The following is a 22,211-nucleotide window of genomic DNA, read 5'->3' as shown; positions in this document are numbered from 1 at the left end:
TGAGTCACTCGTCGCAGAATACCCAGCCTCTGACTTGTTCTTATAGCCACAGTATTTATGTAGCTGGTCCAGTTAAGTTTCTGTTCATTGGTGACCCCCAGGATGTTGATGGGGGATTCGGCGAAGGTAATGCCGTTGAATGTCAAGGGGAGGTGGTTAGACTGTCTTGTTAGACTCTCTTGTTGGAAATGGTCATTGCCAGGCACTTGTTTGGCGTGAATGTTACTTGCCACTTATCAGCCCAAGCCTGGATGTTGTCCAGGCCTTGCTGCATGCGGGAGAGTTATAGAACAAAGAGATCTAGGAGTACAGGTTCATAGCTCCTTGAAAGTGGAGTCACAGGTGGATAGGGGCATAGATAAGGTAGATAGTCAAAATCTTTTCCCAAAGGTAGGGGAGTCTATAACGAGGGGACATAGATTTAAGGTGAGAGGGGAGAGATACAAAAGGGTCCAGAGGGACAATTTTTTCACTCAAAGGGTGGTGAGTGTCTGGAACGAGCTGCCAGAAGCAGTAGTAGAGGCGGGTACAATTTTGTCTTTTAAAAAGCATTTGGACAGTTACATGGGTAAGATGGGTATAGAGGGATATGGGCCAAGTGCAGGCAATTGGGACTAGCTTAGTGGTATAAACTGGGCGACATGGACATGTTGGGCCGAAGGGCCTGTTTCCATGTTGTAACTTCTATGATTCTATGAGAAATTGTTAGAAGGTAAAGAAAAATATTCCACAGCTGGCTGGTAGTGATGCATTCTGGCTAATTAGGCACACTGCACTTGATCAGACTGCACTTCAGCTCAGAGCCACAGCACTGAGCAAAAATATCAAATCCAATCTCAGGCTTTTGGGATAGACTGAGGCCTTCAAGTAAAAACTTTAATGAAGGCATTAAAGGAGAATTAGATGAATACATTTTATCATGATATTGTGAAATAAGTAATTTTTAGAATTTTTTAAAATCCTGATTTTTGGGCATTAGAAATTTTAGTTCCTAAGCAAATATAACGGATGAAAAATCTTTAGAAAGCATTTAACATTGAAAATACCCATCCAAATACCACCTACAGGAGAAACAGGTATTTCAGATATTTCAAATGAATTTTCAATGAAACATACCTCTCCCCGCCCCCAACACCTGAATTTAATATTGATAATCGATGGGTGGAGGAAAATTAGCTGACACAGGAGAATAATGCATTATCTTTTCACTTCTAGGATCTGGATTTGAAATTAGATATATTAATGCACTGAAAGTCTCTGTTGCTAGGACAAGAAAAAGCCATCAGGTCCACACGCACTCGCATATGGACCTGAGTTTTGCTTGCCTCATCCGCATGTACCTATCCTTCCTCTCCCCACCACCCCCAATGAGAGGCAATAAAAACAGACCCAAACAAATTCAGGAATTCTTTATCACAAATTCATCTCCAACCTCTAAATGATAAACTCCAGGAGGCCCCATTATGCTATGCTCACATTATTTCTCAAAAATGTGCCTAATTTTTGTGTGAAGGATTAGAGTCTCTCCTTCCATCTCCAGAATCCTATCCGACAGTTCAATCACCCTCTGAGGGAAAAAAACTTCCAAAAATGTAACCTCACTTCCAACTTTCTCAATTTATATGGTGGCCTCATCACCTCAAGCAATCTACTTGTATGTTATTGATCCCTATAATAATTTTAAATATCTGAATCAAATCCCCTCAGGTACTGCAGAGCTAATCACTCCTATAAGGGGTCTTAGCTTGTTATGTTTTGGGGGGTGCCAGTCCTGTCCAATATCCAACTATGTGATAGCTTAACCCAGGTCTTCTGAGGTAGACTAATCAATTACTCATTAGTTGCAGCCTATGGGGAAACAACATCAAAGCTAGCTCATTAACATCTTAAATACCTAGGGGGTGAATCTCTGAAAAAATAGACAAAAGATCCTGAAATGTGCCACATGGGTTAATGAAAGATATCCAACCTGGATTTATTATAGGCAAGTCACATTGACTAACTTAATGGAATTTTTTGAAGAAGTAACTGGCCAAATGAAGGGAATGCAGTAGATGTAGTTTATATGGATTTTCAAAAGGCGTTTAAGAAGGTGTTTCACAGGAGACTTGTTAGACAAAATCAGGCATACAATATAAGAGGAAACGTCGAGGAATGAATTGAAAGTTGGTTGATAGACAGAAAACAGAGCGATAGGGAAGTGGAAATTGCTTAGATTGGAGAAGGGTTTGAAGTGGTTCAGTTCTGGGTCCATTTTTGTCCTTAATATCTATACATGATTTAGACTTGGATATAGGGAACACAATCTCAAAATTTGCTGACAACACAAAAGTAGAAGGTTTGGCAATCAGTAAGGAGGATTATAAAATTCTTTGGGAAGACACTGCAGAATGCAAAAATAGGAAGATGGAATTTAGTGTGGATAAGTGTGAGGTAATACATTTTTCGATGAAAATTGAGGAATGGGAGTATACACTCAATGAAAAGATACTGAAGGGTGTGGATGAAAAGAGAGACGCAGTAGTTCAAATGTATTATTTCCTAACAATGTGAGTGATGGTGGATAAAGCCATAAAAAAGGCTAACAACATTTTGGGTTTTACAAATAAGGGCACAGAGTATAAGTGTAAAGAAATAATGATAAATTTGTACAAAAACATTGAATAAGCCACAGTTAGATTACTGTGCGATGTTTTGGGCACCCAATTTATAGAAAGGACATTAAAGCCGTGGAGAGCACACTGCGTAGATTCACCAGGGATTTGCCAGGAATGAGAAACTATGAGGAAAGACCTGAGCAATTGAGACTATTTCCAATGGAGCTGAGAAGACGGAGATTTAGTAGAGGTTTTTAAAATTTTAAAGTGTTTTGATAGTGAATAGGAAAAGACAATGGGCGCTAAATTGGGCCGTGTAGCGCCCACTGTTTCAGTGCTACACGGTCTCTCCGACATCCAAGATGGCGTCTTGGATGCGCACGCACGTTTCCTGCATGACGTGCGCCAGACGCCATCTTGGTATACAAGTTTACGCAGGCGCAGATAAGGAACGAGAATCATGTAAAGTAGGGAGAAAATGGCTTCAGAGTGCAATGCTGATTTAAAGCGATAAAACTATTTTGGGACTTAACTCAACGCACAGTCTTAACCCCGACCATCTGAACGTGTCTTAGAATGCCTGGAGGACCCCCCAGCAGTGCTATTTAAAGGGACCATGCAGGATTTACAGATTAGTGGCTGGATTTTTGCCTCTGGCTGCCGAGACATTTGTAACTGTTTTTGGAGGTCTCCTAGACTTCGATATGAGGATGCAGGGACATAGCCTAACATATAGAGCCAGGACGTGCAGGAATGAAGTTAGGAAATGCTTCTACATGCAAAGGGTGGGAGATGTTTGGAACGCTCTTCTACAGACAGCAGTTGATGCTAGCTCATTTGTGAATGTTAAATCTGAGATTGATAGATTTCTGTGAACCAAGGCTATTAAGGGATATGGGGCTAAGACGGGTATATGGAGTTAGGTCACAGGTCCACCATGATCTCACTGAATGGTGGAACAAGCTTGAACACGGCCACTTGCTGCCTCTTGATATGCGCCACCTTCTCCTGCAAGAAAGCGGGATGTGTGCCTGGGTGATGTGCTTGTCATGGTTAAATAGCTGCCAGTGTGTGTGGCCTGTGAGTTGTGGGTGGGTGGCTTGAAACAGTGGTAATGTGGAAGGGTGAGAGGAAGCATCTGATTGGAAGAGTTGAATACTGATGGAAAGAGTTTATTGGTATGTGGGTGATGAGGGATGTAGTGTGTGGTGCAGTTAGTAGGAGACCCCACTTGACAGTTGACCTCACTTACCTTGACCACTCAAGCCAAAGAATTGAACTTCTTCCTGCACTGCATCCATGTTCATGATGCTGTGTGCCTAGCATTGGCTTTGTCCCCCGCTGTCTCCCACTATCTTTTGAGTATATGTCTGGAGGACCTCTTGCCCCCCCCCCCCCCCGCGGATATAGAATGCCCCTCCTTCTGTCCACCTCTTGCACCCAAGGTCTCTAGTGCATCAGCAGAGAACCTTAGTACATGCACTCTCGCAGGAGTGGTACGAACTCAGATCGGCAGGTTGGTGAGGTCTGGTGTGCAGATTGGAGGATGTGGGATTTAGTAGTGCGCAACCTTTATTCAATGTTTTAACATAACTCATCAGTGTGTAAACAGAGGGATGGGACCTGCATCTGTGTTTTACGTGTGCGATGCCGATCTCTGTTCAGACTCCATGCAGACAGTAGACTGTTATTTTCATCAAATAACATGTACCGGCTACCTTTAAGAGATTACTAAGAAACATCCTCCCTTCAAGATGGTCTGAGAAAGCAGGGCAAAGACCAAGGGAAGTCTAGATTAAACTGCATTTATTTCAATGCAAGAAGTCTGATGGGCAAGGCAGAAGAACTCAGGGCATGGATGGGTACATGGGACTGGGATGTTATAGCTATTACTGAAACATGGCTAAGGGAGGGGCAGGACTGGCAGCTCAATGTTCCAGGGTACAGATGCTATAGGAAAGATAGAGCAGGAGGTAAGAGAGGAGGGGGAGTTGCATTCTTGATTAGGGAGAACATCACGGCAGTAGTGAGAGGGGACATATCCGAGGGTTCGCCCACTGAGTCTATATGGGTAGAACTGAAAAATAAGAAGGGAGAGATCACTTTGATAGGATTGTACTACAGACCCCCAAATAGTCAACGGGAAATTGAGGAGCAAATACGTAAGGAGATTACAGACAGCTGCAAGAAAAATAGGGTGGTAATAGTAGGGGACTTTAACTTTCCCAACATTGACTGGGACAGCCATAGCATTAGGGGCTTGGATGGAGAGAAATTTGTTGAGTGTATTCAGGAGGAATTTCTCATTCAGTATGTGGATGGCCCGACTAGAGAGGGGGCAAAACTTGACCTCCTCTTGGGAAATAAGGAAGGGCAGGTGACAGAAGTGTTAGTGAGGGATCACTTTGGGACCAGTGATCATAATTCCATTAGTTTTAGGATAGCTATGGAGAAGGATAGGTCTGGCCCAAAAGTTAAAATTCTAAATTGGAGAAAGGCCAATTTTGATGGTATTAGACAGGAACTTTCAGAAGTTGATTGGGAGAGTCTGTTGGCAGGCAAAGGGACGTCTGGTAAGTGGGAGGCTTTCAAAAGTGTGTTAACCAGGGTTCAGGGTGAGCACATTCCTTATAAAGTGAAGGGCAAGGCTGGTAGAAGTAGGGAACCTTGGATGACTCGGGAGATTGAGGCCCTAGTCAAAAAGAAGAAGGAGGCATATGACATGCATAGGCAGCTGGGATCAAGTGGATCCCTTGAAGAGTATTGAGATTGCCAGAGTAGAGTTAAGAGAGAAATCAGGAGGGCAAAAAGGGGACATGAGATTGCTTTGGCAGATAAGGCAAAGGATGATCCAAAGAGCTTCTACAAATACATAAAGGGCAAAAGAGTAACCAGGGAGAGAGTGGGGCCTCTTAAGGATCAACAAGGTCATCTATGTGCGGAACCACAAGAGATGGGTGAGATCCTAAAGGAATATTTCACATCGGTAATTACGGTTGAGAAAGGCATGGATGTTAGGGAACTTGGGGAAATAAATAGTGATGTCTTGAGGAATGTACATATTACAGAGAGGGAGGTGCTGGAAGTCTTAACGCGCATCAAGGTAGATAAATCTCCGGGACCTGATGAAATGTATCCCAGGATGTTATGGGAGGTTAGGGAGGAAATTGCGGGTCCCCTAGCAGAGATATTTGAATCATCGACAGCTACAGGTGAGGTGCCTGAAGATTGGAGGGTAGCAAATGTTGTGCCTTTGTTTAAGAAGGGCGGCAGGGAAAAGCCTGGGAACTACAGACCGGTGAGCCTGACATCTGTAGTGGGTAAGTTGTTAGAGGGTATTCTGAGAGACAGGATCTACAGGCATTTGGAGAGGCAGGGACTGATTAGGAACAGTCAGCATGGTTTTGTGAGAGGAAAATCATATCTCACAAATTTGATTGAGTTTTTTGAAGGGGTAACCAAGAAGATAGATGAGGGCTGTGCAGTAGACGTGGTCTAAGTGGACTTTATCAAAGCCTTTGACAAGGTACCGCATGGTAGGTTGTTACATAAGGTTAAATCTCACGGGATCCAAGGTGAGGTAGCCAATTGGATACGAAATTGGCTTGACGACAGAAGACAGAGGGTGGTTGTAGAGGGTTGTTTTTCAAACTGGAGGCCTGTGACCAGCGGTGTGCCTCAGGGATCGGTGCTGGGTCCGCTGTTATTTGTTATTTATATTAATGATTTGGATGAGAATTTAGGAGGCATGGTTAGTAAGTTTGCAGATGACACCAAGATTGGTGGCATTGTGGACAGTGAAGAAGGTTATCTAGGATTGCAACGGGATCTTGATAAATTGGGCCAGTGGGCCGATGAATGGCAGATGGAGTTTAATTTAGATAAATGTGAGGTGATGCATTTTGGTAGATCGAATCGGGCCAGGACCTACTCCGTTAATGGTAGGGCGTTGGGGAGAGTTATAGAACAAAGAGATCTAGGAGTACAGGTTCATAGCTCCTTGAAAGTGGAGTCACAGGTGGATAGGGTGGTGAAGAAGGCATTCAGCATGCTTGGTTTCATTGGTCAGAATATTGAATACAGGAGTTGGGATGTCTTGTTGAAGTTGTACAAGACATTAGTAAGGCCACACTTGGAATACTGTGTACAGTTCTGGTCACCCTATTATAGAAAGGATATTATTAAACTAGAAAGAGTGCAGAAAAGATTTACTAGGATGCTACCGGGACTTGATGGTTTGACTTATAGGGAGAGGTTGGATAGACTGAGACTTTTTTCCCTGGAGAGTAGGAGGTTTAAGGGTGATCTTATAGAAGTCTATAAAATAATGAGGGGCATAGATAAGGCAGATAGTCAAAATCTTTTCCCAAAGGTAGGGGAGTCTATAACGAGGGGGCATAGATTTAAGGTGAGAGGGGAGAGATACAAAAGGGTCCAGAGGGGCAATTTTTTCACTCGAAGGGTGGTGAGTGTCTGGAACGAGCTGCCAGAAGCAGTAGTAGAGGCGGGTACAATTTTGTCTTTTAAAAAGCATTTGGACAGTTACATGGGTAAGATGGGTATAGAGGGATATGGGCCAAGTGCAGGCAATTGGGACTAGCTTAGTGGTATAAACTGGGCGACATGGACATGTTGGGCCGAACGGCCTGTTTCCATGTTGTAAACTTCTTTGATTCTAAGAGATGGAGCTCCCTCTGGTGGTGGAAATTGCGAATTGCATTGATTCCACATGCAAGGCCCGGAAAGGAACGTGGGTTGCAGGTAAATGCTCCCTTGGGACCAAACTGGCGTCTCGCCTGCCCAGGGTCCGTTGGGTGTGGGGTGTTAGTGGATCACGCTACCATCACCCAGAACAGACTTTTATCCAATTTTTCCCCCAATTTGCTCTGACTGGAGAGTCAGTGACAAGCGGTCATCAATTTAAAATCAGTAAGAGAGGAGAGAGGATTGTTGGAGTTGGAATGTTTTTGGGAGTAGTTGAGGCAGAGGCCATTTTACCTTTTTAGGAAAAATTGGATAGACATTTGAAGCAGAGAAAGATACAGGGCTATGGGGAAAGTGGGGCAGTGGTATTGGTTTCAGATTGCTCCAGCATACAGCTGGCACAGAAACAATGGACTGAATGGCTGCCTTCATAGAATCATAGAATGGTTACAGCAAAGAAGGAACCATTTGGCCCATCAAGCCTGTGCTGGCTCTATGTAAGAACAATCCAGTTAGTCCCATTGCCCCATTTTTTTTTATTCGTTCATGGGATGTGGACGTCGCTGGGGAGGCCACCATTTATTGCCCATCCCCAATTGCCCTTGAGAAGGTGGCGGTGAGCCGCCTTCTTGAACCGCTGCAGTCCGTGTGGTGAAGGTTCTCCCACAGTGCTGTTAGAAACGGAGTTCCAGGATTTTGCTCTTTCCCTGTAGCCCTGCAAATTTTTTCCCTTCAAGTATTTATCCAATTCCCTTTTGAAAGCCACGATAGAATCTGCTTCCACCACCCTCCCAGGCAGCGCATTCTAGATCATAACTATGTGCTACTTAAAAAAAAAATTCCGCATGTCGCCTTTGGTTCTTTTGACAATCACCTTAAATCTGTCTCTTCTGGTTCTTGACCCTTCCGTCAATTGGAACAGTTTCTCTTTATTTACCTTATGTAAACCCTTCATGATTTTGAACATTTCTATCAAATCTCCACTTAAACTTCTCTGCTCTGAGGAGAACAACCCCAACTTCTCCAGTCTATCGACATAACTGAAGTCCCTCATCCCTGGAACCATTCTAGTAAATCTTTTCTGCACCCTCTCTAAGGCCTTCACAGCCTTCCTAAAGTCGACACTATACTCCAGTTGTGGCCAAACCAGTGTTTTATAAAGGTTCAACATAACTTCCTTGCTTTTGTACCCTCTGCCTCTATTTTTAAAGCCCAGGATTCCGTATGCTTTTTTAACCGCTTTCTCAACCTGTCCTGCCACCTTCAAAGATTTGTGCACGTACACCCACAGTGTTCAGTGATGTAAACTTTTATGTTTCTATGCCCATATAAATGGCCATCCAGCATTGTTAGGGATTAATTAGAATTTAAAGATCCACAGTAGGTACTGTAAATAGTCTTGTAAAATCCTTACTTTTTAAAAGTTCATTTTTTCCCCCAGTTTTTTTCCCATTAACTTCAAAATGTGCCTTTGTGCCTTTTGGTGTGGTGCTTACTTTTTTCATCCCTTCCCCATTCTAAAGAGGAAGTTCAAACATCACAGGCACCCATCTGCCTGTTCCCCCACTCCAGAATATAGAGACCAAGGTGATCCTGCCTTCAGCTGATGTAGGAGCACTGTTTGCTGAGGCTGCACTTGACAAGGGAAACTACAAATAAATAATACCATATGCTGACCACCAGTAGCTGAATTTTTATGCTACGGGGTCACTCCAGAAGGCCTCTGGAGACATCAGTAACCTTAGTCAATCAGCAAATGTGTCCATCACCTACTTTATGAACAACCAGTGACAGTATGACAAGGCACTGCAATATTCCTGAGTGGCAGAATTCTCCACAGTACAAGGAGTCCTAAATTGATCCATGAGGCCATACGTGGCCCCTTGATCAGTTCCATCTACTTGAAAAGGCAAAGATTCCACTTGCTCAGTATCCAACTTGTTTATGACCAGTATCATTGCATCATGCAAGTAAATGCTCAGGAGTTGCTGCAACTCCTTCATTTTAAGGCAGCCCTCTGTGCCAGCACTCTTTCACCCAAACAGGAAAGAGTCAGAATGGATTCCGGCAGACCAAAGCCACCCTCTAGAGCCATGGCTGATGACCCCAGTGCACATTCCCAAGACAGCAGATGAGCACCACATAACAAGATCCATTCTGCCAGTATCGTAGGCCACACCACCAGAATTCTGAAGACCTGCTTCAGTGCCTGAACTGGTCTGGGTGGGCTCTGCGATATGGTCTGGCTAAAGTTTTGAGGATCATGATGTCATGTAAGCTCTGTTACTTTGCCTTGCAAAGAGGCCTCTGAGGAGAAAAATATCCAAGGGCAGTAGAGGGATCAGCCAAAGAAGCAGCAGTAACCTGAAAAGGATGTGGAGGACAACCCAATGTTGTCAGCAAGAGACATTTGTGCCCAAGTGATACTGTAGATGTCTTAACTACCAAATCTATCCACTGCAGGATCAGCCCTGTCAGATTCAATCATGTCAGACACTTCTCTGCAAACATCGACTCACATGGATCTCATTCTTGCCATCTCATTAAAGCCACTTCCAAATCTAAATGTTTGCTTGACCATCATCTTTAGTGCAACCATAATTTTAATGAAAACAGTGTGTGTGCGTGCGTGCACGCAGTGTTCCTTTCCACTGTGTTAGTGTGTGATCAGTGACTTCAACCTAGCTTTTTACTTCTTCTAGGTGATACCTGAATGGTAGGAGTTTGTGAGGTGGCTGGCCAGGCATCACGGTGCTGCAGATGTAGGAAGTGGACTCCTCCAAATGACTTATCATTTGCTGCACATTCTTAGAGACTGTCCCCAATATCACCTACTTTAGAGAATACCATGTCTACCCCCTTGTGCTTTAGCTCTTAGTCTACTACTTCTACGAGGTGCTCCCTGAGGTTAGGTTGAACAGTGGGTGGCTGGATTGCTTCCCCTCAAGCCTTCAAGGCCTAAGATGACTCTCGTCTCAGTGAAGCAGATGTCACAGAAGCACAAGTTTCTGGTAGCCTTTCTTTTGCAGTGTCAAGAGGGGCTGGGGCCATGTGTGAAGCCTGTTAAAAATTGCAACAGCATTGTATTTCCCTTCCTCCCAGCGACGGTAACCCCATTAGCAGCTCCTATCCTGCCATTCACCGCTAATAAGGACCTTGGGTGGAAAGTTCAGGGGGTTAGCGGCAGAGTCATGTGGGCGGGCAGAAGTCTGGCCCCACCGCTAACCCTCGAACAGGAGGTGAACTCAGTCCTTTATGTGTGGAGTATAAGATCAATTGGAACTTCAAAATAAATCAAGTCAATATCAAACAAATAACATTTAAAAGGCATCAACTTCATGAAAAACTGGCAAATCTTGTTGCATTTGTTTATATACATAATAGAATAACAAAACGTCAAAATACATCAGTGTCACTTGTACATGATGGCATCTTGATCACAAGATAGATTCAGATAAGAAAGGCCATTCAGGCTATCTTAGCTCATCCATGCAAAAATACTCTATTGTATCCCCATTATAGCATCTAAGTATTAGGAACATAGGAACAGGAGTAGGCCATTCAGCCCCTCGTGCCTGCTCCACCATTTGATAAGATCATGGCTGATCTGTGGTCTAACTCCATACACCCGCCTTTGGCCCATATCCCTTAATACCTTTGATTAAGTTATTGCTTCAGTTATTTTTATATTGGGTTTATTGATGTTAGTGTTGCCAGCACTTGACCAGTGGTCTCATGCAGCCAACAAGCTGGAAGTAGATGTGTTGCTAAGGCTGATGGCTGAGAAGATCTGGTAATGATACTGGCTGCTTGAGGCTTGTGAATTGGGGGTCACCATTAAATCCAATATAAAACCAATTCAGGTGATTATACGGTTTTTACCCAGAAATCGGTTCCATGTGAAAATGAGTTCAGTAGGGATAAGATACAGTAGGTTAATCACTGGCCTTTCACTTCTGGGACCTGTGTTGAAATCCAGCCCATGCCGATGGAATAGAAGTTTCCTCTTCTGGGTATAAGGGTTGTCCATTTTCTATCAGGATGTGACAACAAAAACTGTCACTCTTCCTTGGTGATGATGTGGAGATGCCGGTGATGGACTGGGGTTGACAATTGTAAACAATTTTACAACACCAAGTTATAGTCCAGCAATTTTATTTTAAATTCACAAGCTTTCGGAGGCTACCTCCTTCCTCAGGTGAACGATGTGGAAAAAAAATCCACATCGTTCACCTGAGGAAGGAGGTAGCCTCCGAAAGCTTGTGAATTTAAAATAAAATTGCTGGACTATAACTTGGTGAGATTACTGGTGGCTGGTGTAGGAGATGGAAAGATGTTACAGTCGTCCAGTAGAAGCTGCTATTCTGAGGTTGGGCTTGAAACATTGTTGGAGCGGAATACAGGGAACTTTACATCTAACCCGGCTATACCTATCCTGAGAGTGCTTGAAGCTGACACTTGGTGCTCAAGATGCAAGGTGCTCTATTCCCCAACATTAACAAGCCAGGGATTTTTGGAATGACATTGCCCCTGAATTTCTGAAGTTGAATTTTAATCATAATTCAGTGTAGGCAAATTTTATGCTAAGATAATATTATATCAACATTAAAATGTGTATGGTTCCCTGATTTAAATTGAATAAAGTATATATTTTTCTTAAATTCAAGAATGTATGAAAGGAATGCTTACTCTCAGATAGATGATGGATACTAATTAACTTTGTTAAAATGTGTTTCTGGAAAGAAAAGGGCTTGAGGGACATGCAAGAAGGTGAGGTTAATCTATGAAAAAGGCATGAGCTCTCTGGGTATAGTGACCTTTTCCTATTCCTGAAAATGTTTTAAACTGCATGACTCCCTGCTGCAGTTCCAAATAAAGTCACAGAGAGGCAGCAAGCTTTCATAAAGTATTGACCAAGAAGAGTTTTGTCCAGTAACCCTGCCTTTACACAATACTACACTGACACCATGCTGAAGAATGATGCTTAATCAGTTTATAAGTGCTAGTTTACATATGCACTCATGCCACCCAGCTCTACCTCTTCACCTTTTTTGAACTCTCCACTGCATCTGTGCTGTTAAACTATTTGTCTGATATCCAGTCTTAGATGAGCTGCACTGTCCTCCAACTAAACATTGAGAAGACCAAAACCATCATCTTTGGCTTCCGCCACAAACTCCATCCCCCTCCCCAGCCACTGTCTCAGGCTGAACCAGACTGTTTGCAACATTTACCTGACGAAGGAGGAAGCCTCCGAAAGCTTGTGAATTTAAAATAAAATTGCTGGACTATAACTTGGTGTTGTAAAATTGTTTACAATTGTCAACCCCAGTCCATCACCGGCATCTCCACATCAATACTACACTATTCATTCTTCAATATCATTTCTAGGGAATGGGAAAAAAGAACGATCTTGATTTCTGGGATAGCAAAACTAAATGCATTACATCCATTAAAGAAAATTAATGAACAGATTTCTGTTAATTACATGTATTTTTGAGATTAATTTGGTTTAATTTTGAAAAATTATTTTGCTTAACTGACAATAACAATCTGTCATAAAATAATTCAAAATTTATTTTTTCTGAAGTCTGATCATTCATTGAGTGGAAAATACAGTGTGTAATTACATTGACAACCATAACAAACCACTCACACTTACATAAACTAGCTGCTATGTGTCTGTCCTTGAAAGATAAAATCAAATATTCTTTCACTTGTCAACTGAGGTGAAAGACAAAACTGGTCTATTGTCAAAGTAGAAGTTAAAGAATTCAAAGAACACCATGCTGAAGAATGATGCTTAATCAGTTTATAAGTGCTAGTTTACATATGCACTCATGCCACCCAGCTCTACCTCTTCACCTTTTTTGAACTCTCCACTGCATCTGTGCTGTTAAACTATTTGTCTGATATCCAGTCTTAGATGAGCTGCACTGTCCTCCAACTAAACATTGAGAAGACCAAAACCATCATCTTTGGCTTCCGCCACAAACTCCATCCCCCTCCCCAGCCACTGTCTCAGGCTGAACCAGACTGTTTGCAATCTCAGCATCCTATTCGACCGAGCTATGCTTTTGACCCTATATCATCTCCATCACAAAGATTGCCTATTTTCATCCTCTGCCTCAATCACTTCTGATCTGCTGCCAAAACTCTCATCCACGCCTTTGCCATCTCCAGATTCAACTATTCCAATGCTCTCCTGGCCAGCCTCCTATTCTCCACCCTCTAAACTTCAGTTCATCCAGAACTCTGCTGCCTATATCCTGCCCACTTCAAGTCCTGCTCAGCCATCATCCCTGTCCTCACTGACCTGCATTGGTTCTAGGTCCTCAAATGCGGTAAATCTTTCCATGATTTTGTCCCTCCCTAGCTCTGTAACCTCTTCCAGTGCTACAATCTCTCCTCCAAACACTCGATTTCACTAAATCTGGTCTATTGTGCATACCCTGCCCTTCACCCCACCATTGGCGCCCATGTCATTAGTCGCCTTGGATCCACACTCTAGAATCTCCTCCCTTAACCCCGCTGCCTTTCCACTTCCCTCTCTTCCTTTAAGATCCTCCTTATAAAGCCACCTCTTTGACCAAGCTTCTAGTCACCCCTTCTAATATCTTTTTCTTTCGCTAGGCATCCATTTTTTATTATTATGCCTCTACATTTTTCTACATTAAAGGCGCTATCTAAATCCAAGCTGTTGTTATTCAAAATGGACTCGTGTAGATGTGCACATCAGGGCTGCTGTTGGTTATATTATCCCATACCTTTAATTTTTTGGGGAGCTTGATCCACCAAAAAGTTCCCATAGCCTCTCACACCCACCTAATTAAGGATACCAGTATTGGTAAGGCAGCAAAGAGAAGTCTCTTTCTCCTGTCCTTCACTTCTGCTTCTGGCACTCATTCACTATGCTCCTTCACTCTGTTTGTTTCTCTCTTCACTGTATCTTTCTCTCTGCTCCTTTCTTTTGGTTTATCTTCCACCCTGCCTTCATTTCTATTTATGAATATGAACTGTTAACATTGAATGATTATTGTGAAACATAAAAAAATATTTCTTGTGGATATAATAAAGGAACAGTTAAAATACACAGTTGCCAACTGTCTATTGTTCAGCTTCTCCTGCATCCGTTCACGGTGTTGCCACAGGGGCTGGGAAACCAGCTGATTGCGAGTAAGCTGAAATGGCGACTCAATCATGATGTTCCCTTTCTGCGTATGCATTAAAACATCGTACATATGCATTTTGAAGTGGCTTGCAAACAGGAGCTGGAAAAGGTCGGCATGTGCTCCAGGTCAGGTTTAAATCTGCCGATAGCCCTCAGTGCCCAGTACAGTAGAATCACAGCACATTACTACAATTTGGGTCTTTACCTTATTTTTTTCATACTCTTTGCAGCTTTTAATGGTGATTGTCCAGGTAACAAACTCCTGACATACTGAAGCATATGATTATTTTGCACACCATCAAGTTACAGCACTTCAGCAACATAACCAAAGGTATTAAGGGATATGGGCCAAAGGCGTTAGATCACAGATCAGCCATGATCTTATCAAACGGCGGAGCAGGCACAAGGGGCTGAATGGCCTACTCCTGTTCCGATGTTCCTATTCTCAGTGGGACCTGGCTGTCCTTGGTTGAGTTTGAATGTACACTAGTTCACTCTATTCTGTACTTTCCAGCACTGATTGAGTCGCCATTGCACAATAGTTGGGTCCCAAGGGTATTACGTAGTGTCTTTAATGACATGATAAAAGCCCGCCTTTGTTCTTTATTGTAGAAGTGTTACAAATTTCAGATCGGCACTAGATTTCCTCTCGGGTTCAGCATTACCAGTCTCTCCCGCAAATAGACCCCATGTCCTTCATGGTCAGGAGCTTACCTTTATCTAATATCTAGTCATACAATAGTGTGACCTGGGATTGTAACAATACTACATAAATTGGATATTGTAGTCTCACAAATGCCCCAACATGCATTTTCCTTATCTTCCAAAAGGTGGACTGATGAACACTTTAGTGAGACGAGGTTGCTTATAAACCGACAGGCTCATTTATTTGATAGAGAATATGTGAAAGGACAGAGTAATGTTTACAATGAATTCTAATCTATTTTGTAATTGTCATAACATGCTGAGATGAGTGAAAAGGAGTCTTTCTGATATTACATGGTAGATTTTTGACTTCACCGCCTCAGCAGTAATCTGGCAGAGATCGGCTGCCCTCTATAAAACTCACCTAATTTTCATTCCAGATTATCGTTCAGGCAATGAAGACAAAAATTTACCCCTACATGTGCAGATATCACTAGGAAGTTTTGGAATGTGTTAATGACCTATCGTCTCAAACTGATATGGTAGCCTAGTGGTTATGGTACTGGACTAAAAAACCAGAGGTCATTATGTTCACATCCCACCATAGTAAATTGCGAAACTGAATTCGATAAACTGGTCACTTGTATGCTAACACCAGAATAATGATTATGAAAGTTGCAAACATCCAACAAGTTCGCTAAAGTCCTTCGGGGAAGTAAACCTACCATCCCATATATTTGGCCTAACCACAACTCCAGTCCCATAATATGTGGTTGACCCATAACGTCACCACAAAACAGTATGAGAAATATCAGACAGACCTAATGGCCTGGAAATTGCTCATGAAATAACAGTGAGGCTAACAGGGATCTCCATTATTTCAGGGCAAATGGAAAAGCAAGTTCTAGCAAATGCGCACGCGCAGTCAAACGCAGAAATCTGGAAATTGCTCTACTGTTTGTCCTGCTCATTTGAAAGCTGCGCGGGAAGGACAACCCACCGGCTGAATGAATGGGCCAGCGCAAACTTGCTGCACTGCCCAGCTGGAAGTGAACTAATCGCTCCATATAAAAGGTACGCTGGGTTTTTTAGCTCTAAACTAACTTTTTTTTTTATTCTCTCATGGGATGTGGGCATCGCTGACGAGGCCAGCATTTATTGCCCATCCCGAATGGCCCTTGAGAAGGTGGTGGTGAGCCGCATTCTTGAACTGCTGCAGTCTGTGTGATGAAGGTTCTTCCACAGTGCTGTTAGGAAGGGAGATCCAGTATTTTGACCCAGCGACGATGAAGGAATGGCTATATATTTCCAAGTCGGGATGGTGTGTGACTTGGAGGGGAACGTGCAGGTGGTGTTGTTCCCATGTACCTGCTGCCTTTGTCCTTCTAGGTGGTAGAGGTCGCGGATTTGGGAGGTGCTGTCGAAGAAGCCTTGGCGAGTTGCTGCAGTGCATCCTGTGGATGGTACACACTGCAGCCACAGTGCGCCGGTGGTGAAGGGAGTGAATGTTTAGGGTGGTGGATGGGGTGCCAATCAAGCGGGCTGCTTTTTCCTGGTTGGTGTCGAGCTTCTTGAGTGTTGTTGGAGCTACACTCATCCAGGCAAGTGGAGAATATTCCATCACACTCCTGACTTGTGCCTTGTAGATGGTGGAAAGGCTTTGTGGAATCAGGAGGTGAGTCACTCGTCACAGAATACCCAGCCTCTGACCTGCTCTTGCAGCCCAGTATTTATATGGCTGGTCCAGTTAAGTTTCTGGTCAATGGTGACCCCCAGGATGTTGATTGTGGGGGATTCGGCGATGGTAATGCCGTTGAATGTCAAGGGGAGGTGGTTAGACTCTCTCTTGTTGGAGATGGTCATTGCCTGGCACTTGTCTGGTGCGAATGTTACTTGCCACTTATTGGCCCAAGCCTGGATGTTGTCCAGGTCTTGCTGCATGCGGGCACGGACTTCTTCATTATCTGAGGGGTTGCACATGGAACTGAACACTGTGCAGTCATCAGCGAACATCCCCATTTCTGACCTTATGATGGAGAGAAGGTCATTGATGAAGCAGCTGAAGATGGTTGGGCCAAGGACCCTGCCCTGAGGAACTCCTGCAGCAATGTCCTGGGGCTGAGATGATTGGCCTCCAACAACCATTACCATCTTCCTTTGTGCTAGGTATGACTCCAGCCACTGGACAGTTTTCCCCGATTCCCATTGACTTCAATTTTACTAGGGCTCCTTGGTGCCACACTCGATCAAATGCCGCTTGATAGCACTGTCGACGACACCTTCCATCACTTTGCTGATGATTGAGAGTAGACTGATGGGGTGGTAATTGGCCGGATTGGATTTGTCCTGTTTTTTGTGGACAGGTCATATCTGGGCAATTTTCCACATTGTCGGGTAGATGCCACTGTTGTAGCTGTATTGGAACAATTTGGATAGAGGCGCAGCTAGTTCTGGAGCACAAGTCTTCAGCACTACAGCAGGGATGTTGTCGGGGCCCATAGCCTTTGCTGTGTCCAGTGCACTCAGCCGTTTCTTGATATCACGTGGAGTGAATCGAATTGGCTGAAGACTGGTTTCTGTGATGGTGGGGATATCAGGAGGAGGCAGAGTTGGATCATCCACTCGGCACTTCTGGCTGAAGATGGTTGCAAACGTTTCAGCCTTGTCTTTTGCACTCACGTGCTGGACTCCGCCATCATTGAGGATGGGGATGTTTATAGAGCCTCCTCCTCCCGTTAGTTGTTTAATTGTCCACCACCATTCACAACTGGATGTGGCAGGACTGCAGAGCTTTGATCTGATCCGTTGGTTGTGGACTCGCTTAGCTCTGTCTATAGCATGTTGCTTCAGCTGTTTAGCATGCATGTAGTCCTGAGTTGTAGCTTCACCAGGTTGGCACCTCATTTTTAGGTACGCCTGCTGCTGCTCTTCTACACTCCTCATTGAACCAGGGTTGATCCCCTGGCTTGTTGGTAATGGTAGATTGAGGAATATGTCAGGCCATGATGTTACAGATTGTGTTGGAATAGAAGTCTGCTGCTGCTGATGGCCCACAGCGCCTCATGGATGCCCAGTTTTGAGCTGCTAGCTCTGTTCTGAATCTATCCCATTTAGCACGGTGGTAGTGCCACACAACACGTTGGATGGTGTCCTCAGTGTGAAGACAGGACTTCGCCTCCACGAGGACTGTGCGGTGGTCACTCTCACCAATACTGTCATGGACAGATGCATTTGTGACAGGTAGATTGGTGAGGACGAGGTCAAGTAAGTTTTATCCTTCGTGTTGGTTCGCTCACCATCTAACGCATGCCCAGTCTGGCAGCTGTGTCCTTCAGGACTCGGCCAGTAGTGGTGCTACCGAGCCACTCTTGGTGATGGACATTGAAGTCCCCCACCCAGACTACATTCTGTGCCGTTGCTACCCTCAGTGCTTCCTCCAAGTGGTGCTCAACATGGATGAGGACTGATTCGTCAGCTGAGGGAGGGCGGTAGTTAGTAAACAGCAGGAGGTTTCCTTGCCTATGTTTGACCTGATGCCATGAGATTACATGGGGTCCAGAGTCAATGTTGAGGACTCCCAGGACCACTCCCTCCTTACTGTATATCACTATACCGCCACTTCTGGTCGGTCTGTCCTGCCGGTGGGACAGGACATACCCAGGGATGGTGATGGAAGAGTCTGGGACATTGGCTGAAAGGTATGATTCAGTGAGTATGGCTATGTCAGGCTGTTGCTTGACCAGTTTATTGGACAGCTCTCCCAATTTTGGTACAAGTCTCCAGATGTTAGTGAGGAGGACTTTGCAGGGTCGACTGGGCTTGGTTTGCCTTTGTCATGTCTGGTGGTCGGTCTGGTTTTATTCTTATGACCTTTTGTTTCGAGATTTTACAACTGAGTGGCTTGCTAGGCCATTTCAGAGGGCAATTAAGAATCAACCACATTGCTGTGGGTCTGGAGTCATATGTAGGCCAGACCAGGTGAGGCCGGCAGGTTTCCTTCCCTAAAGGACATTAGTGAACCAGATGGGTTTTTACGACAATCCGGTAGTTTCATAGCCAACAATTCCTGATTGAATTTAAATTCCCCAGCTGCTGTGGTGGGATTTGAACTCATGACTCCAGATTATTAGTCCAGGCCTCTAGATTACTAGTCCAGTAACATAACTACTATACTACCATACCCTTTAACGGCATGGTAAGTGTTATTGACTGCCATACAACCTCTCTGCCACTGAAAATTAACTTTTAAAAATGTGGAGTCTCATTCCTCCTGATATTTTTTAAAATGTTGAACAACAATTAATATTATATTTAACTTTTTAATTTTTTTATTTATTCTTTCTGTCTCTTTTATCTGTCTTTTAATCTTAGCTTCTCTTTATTTCGCTTTCTCTAACTGATTTTATAGTGAATTTACTAATCTATCTGACACTTCCTCATTCTTGGTCTGCTCAGTTTGTCAAGGATGCTGCAAGCTGATTGGTTGAGGGGAAAGAGAGATCCTTTCCCTGCTCTCACAGCTCGTCGAAGCATGGGAAAGAATGCTGCACTTGATTAAGCTCACCATTGAAGGAACTTACCACCGGAAAGCCTGCAGATACTTGGTGGGTGAAATTTAAATTTAATGAGCGGCAGGTACAGTTGGTTCACTGTTCAGAACAATTTCCAGGCCATTAGCAACAAATCAGGCATCAGATCAGGACAAGTCTCAGGTATCTTCACCAATATCTGGGAACTGGTGTCCAGGTTGGGAAAACTATCCCACAGATTAGTCAAACAACAACCTGATGTAGTTGTACTCACAGAATCATATCTATCAGCCAACATCTCAGATGCCTCCAATGGCATCACTTGATACAAGCCTGTCCCACTGGCACAATAGACCCACCAGTGTTGGGGACTCAGTGGTATACAGTCAGGCGTCTGTGGCCATGGGAATCTTCAACAATTTTGATGGCTGGTCCATCTCCTTTTGGGAGAGCTCATTGAAATAAGTACCCCCCCCCTCCGCCCTCCCCACCTACCTTTGTTGCAGCAATTTTTATCTGTGAAGTTAAATAAAAGATGCTAGGCCTTTGGGAATTCATCCTTAAATACTAAATCTGAATTCATATCAAAGACATATTAAATGGGCTGGATTTTCCTCTGATTCACGGATTAGTAGCAGGGTGGGTTTACTCCCTGTTCATATAACTACACTGCTAACCTGCTGGTTTCTCCTCCCAGGCCCTCATTTGCTATGCAGTGCGCGTTTGGAACATTAATATTGCTCCACCTAAGTTTACCGCTACTGTACATGAGGGAAATTTAGTGTTGTGCCTTTTAAAATGCTACAGCAACTGATTTTGCAGACAGAAGTGGTCAATATGTCAGAGAGCAGCAGTAGCCTTGGGGGTGTCAGCAGCTGGAAGGCCCCCAGATTTTCAAATGCATCTGTGGAGGTCCTTTTGACAGAAGTGAACCTTCACTCACCTCATTACCTAGAATGCTCTTCTGTGTCAGTGCCTAGGTGTCAGGGAGATTCTCTTATGCAAAGCACAACCTCTGCAAACACTCAAGCACCATATTTACTCAAAACAATTTTATCAATTCACGTTGCCTGCCACAAAGGGTTCTTCTATTCTTTAAGGACACTTCATTTAAAGCGACAATGCACCTGCACCTTTATCATCAAGGGATGCCTGTGCTCAAATGGGAGAAATATCCATGCATTTTCTCACCCTCCAAAGAGAAAACTACTCATAACCATTGTCAGAGAAATATAACTGGGGAGAAGCACTGGCACTAAAATCCCTGAATCTGCATGAAGAGGAGGTGTTAGATATCATAGACAGACAGACAGACAGAAGAGGCTGTGAGTGACAGCGATGTTGGAGGCAAGGTGACAAAATAAAACTGATAAAAGCTGAGAAATGCTTATCATAGGTAGTGTCAGCTTCATGCACTTTCCCAAAGCATTGCGATGGCCTTACACTCAGCCACTATTTCTTCAAGGGCGAGTATCACAGTGTGCACAACTAAACAGGCTTTTTAATTTTCATATCATAGAGAATGTCCTGCAGGAAGAGGTTAGTCCACTCAGATTCAAATCTGCTGGCATGCCCAGAGACGACAACTGCTGGCCCATCATCACCAACTCCATCACTGCAGTTCAGCTACTCGAGCACAAACCCAGAGACTCCCACTTGAGAGGACATAGTTTGAGAGTTGGAAGAGTTTTTACTGGGTGAAGCACAGAGCAGTAGCAAGCATGAACATGTGGGAATAGAAGAGGGAAAGAGTACCATTCCTAAACAGAAGGTGCTGAAATGACTGCCCTTGGCTGCAGAATCTGGGGACCCAAATGTCAGGGACTCAGACTTCAAAAGAGCTATGATTACAGAGCATCGATCTCATGTGGAGGCATTGGAGACAGTTTCCATGCATATGGTTAAGATGATGGACAAGTGGGAGGAGTCCACTACCCAGATCTGCAACACACTGTATGACGTGTCTCACTATCTGCAGGATACCCTGGAGAGTGAGACAGTCTGGGAGACTTCTATGACATCAAGATGCCTGGAAAAATTTTTAAGGACATTGGTGACTTCTGGAATTCCTGAGTCATCAAGGCTGGTAGGGTATATTGTTGCAAGATGAAAGCGTTATGGCAGCTTCCTGGGTATCAGGCATTCACATGCAGAATGAGGTGATTGGTATCGCACACAAGTTCCACATTAATGGAAATGACAGGCTTTCCTGTTCATGAAATTAAGGGCATTGTCATATGGGGCTTTGCCACATGCATTCTGTCAATTGCTCCTTGACTTGTGGGAACCCTGCCAGTCTGGAGTCTGCAGAGTTTTGCTCCTGGGTTGGAAACCTCAAGAATACTATAATTATTTGAAGGCTAGATCTGGAACTGTATCATCTTCTTTGTAGTAGAGATGGTTGTAGAAAGGAAAGTTCTTGCTCAGGCCCTTTCCATGAGCAGAAATTTCTGACTGAAAAGAATCCCTTCTTGGGTTTTCCATTTATGCCATCTCCACTTTTTTTTTACAATTTCTCTTCTCCTCTTTTAACAATGGTGACTCATATTTGATACAATTCCATGT

This window comes from Heptranchias perlo, chromosome 3 (genome assembly GCF_035084215.1).
Source record: "Heptranchias perlo isolate sHepPer1 chromosome 3, sHepPer1.hap1, whole genome shotgun sequence".
Taxonomy (NCBI): Eukaryota; Metazoa; Chordata; class Chondrichthyes; order Hexanchiformes; family Hexanchidae; genus Heptranchias; species Heptranchias perlo.
Note: the sequence above shows the minus strand (reverse complement) of the source record.